Genomic DNA, 8,986 nt, shown 5'->3' with positions numbered 1-8,986 from the left:
TCCCTTTATAAATATCCTAGTAAACCAAAACATTTTAAATTTTTTAAAAAAATATATACATTTATTTTTGGATCAGCAAGCCAAATTAAAAGGAATGTTCACTGGGGCACTTGGGTGGCTCAGTTGGTTAAGCACCCAACTTTGGCTCAGGTCATGATCTCACAGTTCATGGGTTTGAGCCCTATGTCAGGCTCTGCTGACAGCTCAGAGCCTGGAGGCTGGTTTGGATTCTGTGTCTCCCTCTCTCTCTCTGCCTCTACCCTGCTTGTACTCTGTCTCTCTTTCTAAAAAATAAATAAACATTTAAAAAATTTTTAATATAAACAAACAAACAAGTAAATAAATAAAAATAAAAGAGATGTTAACTTTAACTACCCAATCACATAAATATCCAGTATCAGTTTTCCATTCTGCCTCTGCTCCAGGTGGATTCTGGTCTTGAGCTCTCATGCAGCTACTGTCAGAAATGTTATCACTATGCACCAAGTACCACCGCTTCCAGGAGGAGAAAGGAACTTAATTAGAAATTTCCACTTCAAACACAATTTATAGTTTATTCACTCTGAGAGATGCTGGAAGCTGGTTGGAAAGTTTAGCATTAAATGAACTGTTTGTTTTTCTCACGTTGTCAACAAGATACATGTTAGGCATGGAATATATTTGTTGATTGAGCCCTGGAGGGGACCTTGGTGATTCACTATAAAGCTCTCTTTCTAGATGGAGAAACTGAGCCCCAGAGAGAGAAAGGGCCTTCCCAAAGTGAAATAAGCCAACAGCAGGATGGAACTGAAACTCAGGACTCTTAACTCCCAGGACACTGCTTTCCAGAGTGCCATGCTCCCTCTCTCTGAACCTATTACCCTAGTATGTCTCCTTGCTCAACTGAGTTTTTATTGAGATAATTTGATACTGGCCCAGGTCATCCTCTTTTGTGTACATCAAGGGAGGAGTCCAAAACTGTTAATAATTATGCGTCCTTACTGTGTAGCAGCCCCCGTTGTTAGCTAATCTAAGTTTTGTACAGCAAGCCTCTTTGTACATCTAGGTCTAGTCAAATCAGGGTATAGACCTCAGGAATCCCAAGACTAAATTATTGATTAACATTAACTAATTCTCTAACTTCAGATAGATAATTTCCCACTACCAGTGAAGTTATAGCCACCCAAGAGACACAGCAAACTCAACATGTCCAAAACAAAACACGTCATCCTCTCATCCAAACCTACTTTCTACCCTGCATCCCCATGCTGACTGGTAGAGCCAATATCATCACCCCTCTGATTACCTTTCTCAGCTCCCATGTCCAAACATTCAACATTATTGTAAACAGTATGTAAATTCTATTTAGTCCCCAGAAGTGTCTGAGGAGAATAGTCACCTAGAACCTCCCTCTGTGTCCTCTCTCAGGTCTGTGCCCCATTCCCCACCTTCAATTCCATGTCAGTTTCCCAATTTTCTAATTCAGGCTTTCATCAGCAGCCATTTGTACCACCACAACATTCTCCTGCCTGGTTATCCTATTTTTTAAAACAGCTTTATTTATTTATTTATTTAAAATGTTTATTTATTTAAAAGAGAGCAGGACATGAAGGGCAGAGAGAGAAAGGGAGAGAGAGAATCCTAAAGAAGCTCTGTTCTCTCAGCCAATGCAGAGCTAAACAGAGGGCTCAATCTCAAAAACTGGGAGATCATGACCTGAGCCAAGATCAAGAGTTGGACATTTAACCAACTGAGCCACCCAGATGCCACCAATTGTCAAATTTTTAATAATTTAGTCCTTCAACCCCAACTTTCCACTGTTGTCATAGTCAAATTGTGTTAAATGACTGTGTAACGCCTTAACCCCACACCCAGTGACTGACCACTTTTTAACCTGGCATTCAAGGCCCACTTCTGCTGGCACCATTTTTTTCCTTTCTGTCCATGCTCTATGCCAGCCATTCTAGCCTGTTTACAATTCAATATTGAATGGGATATTCATGGTTTCCTTGCTACCCTCACAAATATGTGATAAAGATCAGCTAATACCTGGGAAGCTTTATTATATATTTGGTAAGAAATATGAGGTAGGAAAACAATTTACTACTAACTGTAAAACCCTTTTGAGATGTTATTTTTAAGCCATAGAGATCATTAAATTTCGAATTGGGGGACCCTAGAGATAGTGGGGACTAGAACATTCCATCTCCCAAAGCAGCTCATTGGCTGGTCTGAGTAAGTTAGTGGCAAAGCTAGCAGCTGAACCCAAATTTCCACCTCACTACATCATATCACTTTAGGAAAATGAAAATAGGTTTCTTCCCTCTTGAGAAAAATTAGAGCCTTCTACATTCATTTAATTCACTGGTAATATATCTGTACATCTTATTATCCCTAGCCTCTCTCAATACAGTAGAAATAGTTTGGATTCTGCCCCAGTTTCTTCTCTCCTGCCCCTTGCCACATACCAACTAGAACCCCAACTATGAAATAATGTGCTTCAAACAGTCCCCTGTGTTCTGTACTGACTAATTTTAATTGGAATCTGGTGCCAATTATCTCCCCCTTTCCCACTGGATCATTGCTTTGTGTTTTTTTCACAATTAATAATACAGTTATATTTGTAGTTTTTAACCACTCTTATTCCAAGACAGTCTTATATTACTCTATTCTTTGATTGGTTTATTGATAATAAAGGCCATTTTAAAATCCTTTTCATAGATGATAGATACTCTATAGTAGGAATAGCAACTATTGATTACCTATTCAGTATGTGATGGGTTATGTTATGTACTTTATTTCATTATCTCTAATCATCCTGACAATAAGCCAGCAAAATAAGCATGAATGTCTTTGTTGCATATGAGGAAACTGAAGCTCAAAGCTGGTAAGTAACTTACCCAAGGTCCTGGACTTAAGAAATGAGAGGACCAAGATTTGAATCCTGGCCTTCCAACTCTAAACCAGTGTTCTCCCCATGGCAGTTTTCATGGCAGGCAAATGACGTGAGCTTGGCTAGAAAACCCAAACAGCAAGGAGCACTGGTGCTGCCTCCTGAGAAACATTTCCAAAGGGATCGATTCAGCGTGAGGGGTTCTTAGCAGGGCTGGTGGCAACACAGACATCCTGTACTTTCTTTAGCTGTAGGCCCTCTTAGGATACAGGAGTGATGGTAACATAGTATTTCTCAATTTGAAGCTGAGAAATGGTTCTCCATTACATCAAAATAAACTCCAGATTCACTAATATGGCTTATCATGCACTGCACGGCCAGATCTTTGAAAAGTATTGATATGTCATAATTAGGAATGGTTAGGAATTTTACTTAGTATCAAGCCTTGTTAACAATGTCAAGGATAAGAACATTCAAGAGACACAACTAAAGCAAGGAGAGATTCAGATTGCCTGGGATTAATTGCTGGTTTTGCCATTTATTACCAGTAGACCCTTGGGCAATCTCTTTAATGGCTTTGCCTCAATCTCCTCCTCTGTAAAATGGGCATTATTGTGTGTTCTTACTTCATAGAACTATTATTAGGATGAGGGGAATTGATAATAGGAAATTCTTAGAACTTTGCCTGCCATAGATTCAGTGCTATGTGCACATCAGCTATCACCACCTTATGTATTTCCCTGTCATTATCCTCTATTGAATGTTAAATTGTTTGATAATGGCTATATGTCACTATAGTTTACTCCTTCCCTTAAACTGGAAGAAGACATCACTAAGATGGATAGTTTTTAAAAACCAAATTTAGGGGCGCCTGGGTGCCTCAGTCAGTTAAGTGTCCAACTGTGGCTCAAGTCATGTTCTCACAGTTCATGGGTTCGAGCCCCGCGTTGGGCTCTGTGCTGACAGCTCAGAGCCTGGAGCCTGTTTTGGATTCTGTGTCTCCCTCTCTCTCTGACCCTCCCCTGCTCAAGCTGTCTCTCTCTCTCTCTCTCTGAAATAAATGAAAAACATTTAAAAAAAATTTTATGTCAACACTGTGTTTAGCTGTAGATACTGCCCTAGGTGCACATCCAAAGATAATAGCCATAAGTAAGCATCCCTGTTGCTCTACACAACCTCAATCAGTTGAATAACTGAGTCTCTGATAAGGTATTAAATAATATCAAGATTCCGGAAATAACATTCATAAAAGCCATCCCAAAATGTAATGCACAGACTACGTAAGGAAAGAGTTCCCTGTTACTAGAGATATGTAAACAGAGGCAAGTGGTCATTTGGAAAGAATGATCTGGAGAGATGAGGAAGGGAATGAGGTCATTTAACCTAAAAAAGGGAAACTGTATTCAAGTGTTAGAAAGAGGACCTTATAAAGGAGGAAATAAGAAAGAAGAAATATTCTGTGAGCCCTCAGAAGGAAGAGGTAGAACCAAGAGGTAGAAAGTACCAAGAAGATGATTTAGATTCAACACAAAGAACATTTTTTTTATCATGAATGCTGACCCCAAGTGGAATAGATTTCTCTGAAAGTGAGTGAGTTCATCAGTGTCCCATAAAGCTTAGATGACCATTTGCCTGGAATAATGTAAGATGAATATATTTTCCACTCATTCACTTGCTTATTCACTCACTCACCTCTTAGTTATCGTGTACCTACTATCTGCCAGGCACTATGCTAGGGACACAAGTTCCAATAAGATGAGCTTCTACCTTCAGAGGTTCACAAGTAAGTACATTCCATAGTCCATTCAGACTGAATCTTTAAGGACTAGGAAAAGTTTTCCACGTGACAAAGGGATAAAAAATTTATGTTCTAGATCAGGAAAATAGCATGTTCAAAGATGTAGAGATGCCTAAATGAGAAAAATAAAAAGGTCAACATGGTGGGAGATAAGGATATAAGAATATGTAATGTCGCTGAATTGGCTTAAAGGCGTATATACATAGGGGGTTAAAGAAGATCACAAAGGCTCTCCCCATCTCTGAAATTCTCTGATTTTGATATTATCCTTTCTGTAATACTAAGAAATAGATAAATACTTCTGGAAAATATAAAGTCATTTACTCAGGTAACCTCTGGCCCTAGTGGTTGAAGTAGCCAATATAATATTCATCTTTAAGAAAAAGAAAAAGAAAGAAAAAAAGTTGACTGGACATCACACACCATCCACCTTCACATTAGCATCTGAATAAAACCTCCAATTCCTTGAATCAATTAGAAGTGCTACAATTTCTATTGATTACCAACATGGTTGTAAAGAGGCTATCATAACAAATAGAATTTATTTTTTCTATAATTCAGTGACAGTATATACATAAACAGAAAACAATAGATGGAATTTTTCTAGCCTGCCCAAAGCCTTTTGCTTCAGCCTGGCATGAGGTAATCACTATAAACCGGGTCATAATGTTTAAACCAGGTTGCTTGGGGCCATTGTAGAGCTGACCAGGGTGTCATAACCAGCTGTACTCTGTCATTCTTAGGGCGCTTTAGAGGCAAGTTTCAGAACCCAAATCCTGTAGGCACAGATCCTCAGAATCGAATAGCATATTAAAAGAAGAGCAGTAGGAATTGAACTTAAGAGCTCAGGACTTTTAATTAGACTGTTTTAAATCCTTAACTTCTTCCAACTATTTAACCTTGAACAAGTTAGTGATTCTCTCTCAGCTCAGTTTTCTTATTCATAAAATCAGAAAAATAATCCCAGCCTTCTAAGGATTACAAGATACTATAGAAGTATCTAAGTGTAATAATAAGTATATAAAGTATAAAAATTCTCTAATATATAATGTGTATAATAAATATATGACCACGCCTGAGCCTCAGTGCATATTAACAATGATTGTAATTATGAATCTCAAGAACAATGACATCCAATCTTCCAGTTCATGCTTAAAAAGGAGAAAATTTGAGCTAAAGTAGAAAAATAGAAATAATAAATCTATGAGGCTCTGTCACATTTGGTATTTTAAAATGTCATATCAATGATGTAAACTGTTTTTGAATGCATCTAAAAATGTTATTTGAGCAAAGATTACTGATATGAACTCAAAATCTCAGGGGTAGAAATAAGAGTCAAAGTGACCTTAAAGAATTTGACTGGAGGAGAGCATGTTTGCTCAAACCTGGAGGAAAATCAACAGGTACCTGGGCAGTGTGGTATTGTTCAGGAGCAAGATTTGGTTATTACTGGCCCTGTGTAAAATGAACACATCCCATACTAGGGTGTGTTCTGCTTCAGTGGGAAGAAGCCCAAGCTGGACAGCAGAAGCCTGGGGCTAGTGCAGCCCTATGCTAATTCTCATATGACTTTGGGCAAGTCCTTTCTCCTATGGGAATCATTTTTTAAATTTCAGGAATAGAATTTAGTGATTCATCAGTTATATATAACACTTAATGCTCATCCTAACAAGTGTCCTCCTTAATGCCCATCACCCCTTTAACCCTCCCATCCAGCCAAAACTCCACCAGCCACCCTCAGTTTGTTCTCTATATTTAAGAGTTTCTTATGGTTTATCTCCCTTAAAGTTTTTGTATTATTTTTGCTTCCCTTCCCTTATGTTTATCTGCTTTGTATCTTAAACTCCACATAGAATGAAATCATATGATATTTGTCTTTCTCTAACTGACTTATCTTGCTTTGCATAATACACTCTAGTTCCATCCATGTTGTTGCATTCTTTCTCATAGCTGAGTAATATTCCACTGTGTGCGTGTGCACGTGTGTGTGTGTGTGTGTGTGTGTGTGTGTATTGTGTATGTATGTAGATAGATAGATAGATAGATAGATAGATAGATAGATAGATAGATAGATAGATAGATCGATCTAGATCTAGATCCATTCTTTAGTCGATGGACATTTGGGCTCTTTCCATACTCTGGCTATTGTCAATAATGCTGCTATAAACATTGGGGTTGCATGTGCCCCTTTGATTCAGCACTCCTGTGTCTTTTAGATAAATAACTAGTAGTGCAATTGCTGGGTCATAGGGTAGTTCTATTTTAATTTTTTGAGAATCTTCCATACTATTTTCCAGAGTGACTACACCAGCTTGCAATCCTGCCAGCAGTGGAAAAGGGTTCCTCATTCTCTGCATCCTTGACAACGTCTGTTGTTGCCTGAGCTTTAATTTTAGCCTTTCTGACAGGTGTGAAGTGGTTTTTGATTTGTGTTTCCCTGATGATAAGTGATGTTGAGCATTTTTTTATGTGTCTATTAGCCATCTGGATGTCTTCTTTGGAAAAGTGTCTATTCATGTCTTTTGCCCATTTCTCCCCAGGATTATTTGTTTTTTGAGTTTGAGAAGTTGCTTATTTGGTGTTGAGTTTGATAAATTCTTTATAGATTTTGGATACTAATCCTTTATCTGATATGTCATTTGAAAATATATTCTCCTATTCTGTCAATGCCTTTAGTTTTGCCAAATGTTTCCTATGCTGTGCAGAAGCTTTTCATCTTGATGAGGTCCCAATGGTTCATTTTTGCTTTTGTTTCCCTTGTCTCTGGAGACATGTCACATTAGAGTTGCTGTAGCTGAGGTCAAAGAAGTTGTTGCCTGTTTTCTCCTCTAGTATTTTGATGGCTTCCTGGCTTACATTTATGTCTTTCTTCCATTTTGCGTTTATTTTTGTGTATGGTGTAAGAAAGTGGTCCAGGTTCATTTTTCTGCATGTTGCTGTCCGGTTTTTCCAGCACCATTTGCTGAAGAGACTGTCTTTATTCCATTGGATATTCTTTCCTGCTTCGTCAAAGATGAGTTGGTCATACATTTGTGGGTCCATCTCTGGTTTCTCTATTCTGTTCCATTGATCTATAGGTCTACTTTTGTGCCAGTACCATGCTGTATTGATGATTACAGCTTTGTAATACATCTTGAAGTCTGGCACTGTGATGCCTCCAGCATTGGTTTTCTTTTTCAGGATTGCTTTGGGTATTCAGGGTCTTTTCTGGTTCCATATAAACTTTAGGATTGATTGTTCTAACTCTGTGAAGAGTGCTGGTGTTATTTTGATAGGGATTGCATTGAATGTGTAGACTGCTTAGGGTAGTACTGACATTTTGACAATATTTGTTCTTCCAATCCATGAGCATGGAATGTGTTTCCTTTTTTTGTGTGTGTCTTCAATTCCTTTCATAAGCTTTCTATAGTTTTCAGTATATAGACTTTTCACCTCTTTGGTTAGGTTTAGTCGTAGGTATTTTATGGTTTTTAGTGAAATTGTAAATGGGATTGATTCCCTGATTTCTCTTTCTGAAGCTTCATTATTGGTGTATCAAAATGCAACCAGTTTCTGTACATTGATTCTATATACTGCAATTTTGCTGAATTCATGTATCAGTTCTAACAGGTTTTTTGGTGGGGTCTTTTGAGTTTTCCACATAGCGTATCATGTCATCTGTGAAGGCTGCAAGTGTGATATCCTCCTTCTTTTTTGGATAGATCTTGATGCCTTTTATTTCTTTGTGTTTTCTGATTGCTGAGGCTAGGGCTTCCAACACTATGTTGAATAACAGTGGTGAGAGTGGACATCCTTGTCATGTTCCTGGACTTAGGGGGGAAAGTCTCAGTTTTTCCCCATGGAGGATGGGTTTTTCATTTATGGCCTTTATGAAATTGAGGTTATGTTCCTTCTATCCCTACTTTCTTGAGGGTTTTTATCAAGAAAAGATGCTGTATTTTGTCAAATGCTTTTTTGCATCTATTGAGAAGATCATGTGGTTCTTATCCTTTCTTTTATTAAAGTGATGTATCACATTGATTGATTTGTGTATACTGAACCAGCCTTGGATTCCAGGAATAAATACCACTTGATTGTGGTGAATAATTATTTTAATGTATGTGGTGAATAATAATTTTAATGTAATCTTTATTATTTCCCTTCTGCTGTTTTGGGGCTTTATTTGCTGTTCTTTTTCCAGCTCATTTAGATGTAATGTTAGATTGTGTATTTGATACCTATTTTCCTTCTTTAGGAAGGCCTAGATTGCTATATAGTTCCCTCTTATGACTGCCTTTGCTGCATACCAGAGTTTTGGGGCTGACATGCTTTCATTT

The 8,986-nt window shown here is 37.9% G+C and overlaps 1 protein-coding gene across 9 annotated transcripts in view; it reads left to right on the top strand.

Moving 5' to 3' along the window:
* Positions 1 to 8,986, top strand: part of DLG2 (discs large MAGUK scaffold protein 2) — a 1,377,464-nt gene that overhangs the window by 1,057,379 nt on the left and 311,099 nt on the right. The window lies entirely within an intron of this gene.

The sequence above is a fragment of the Crocuta crocuta genome, unplaced genomic scaffold (genome assembly GCF_008692635.1).
Source record: "Crocuta crocuta isolate KB4526 unplaced genomic scaffold, BGI_CrCroc_1.0 scaffold332, whole genome shotgun sequence".
Classification (NCBI taxonomy): Eukaryota; Metazoa; Chordata; class Mammalia; order Carnivora; family Hyaenidae; genus Crocuta; species Crocuta crocuta.
This window is presented reverse-complemented; position numbering and strand designations above follow the sequence as displayed.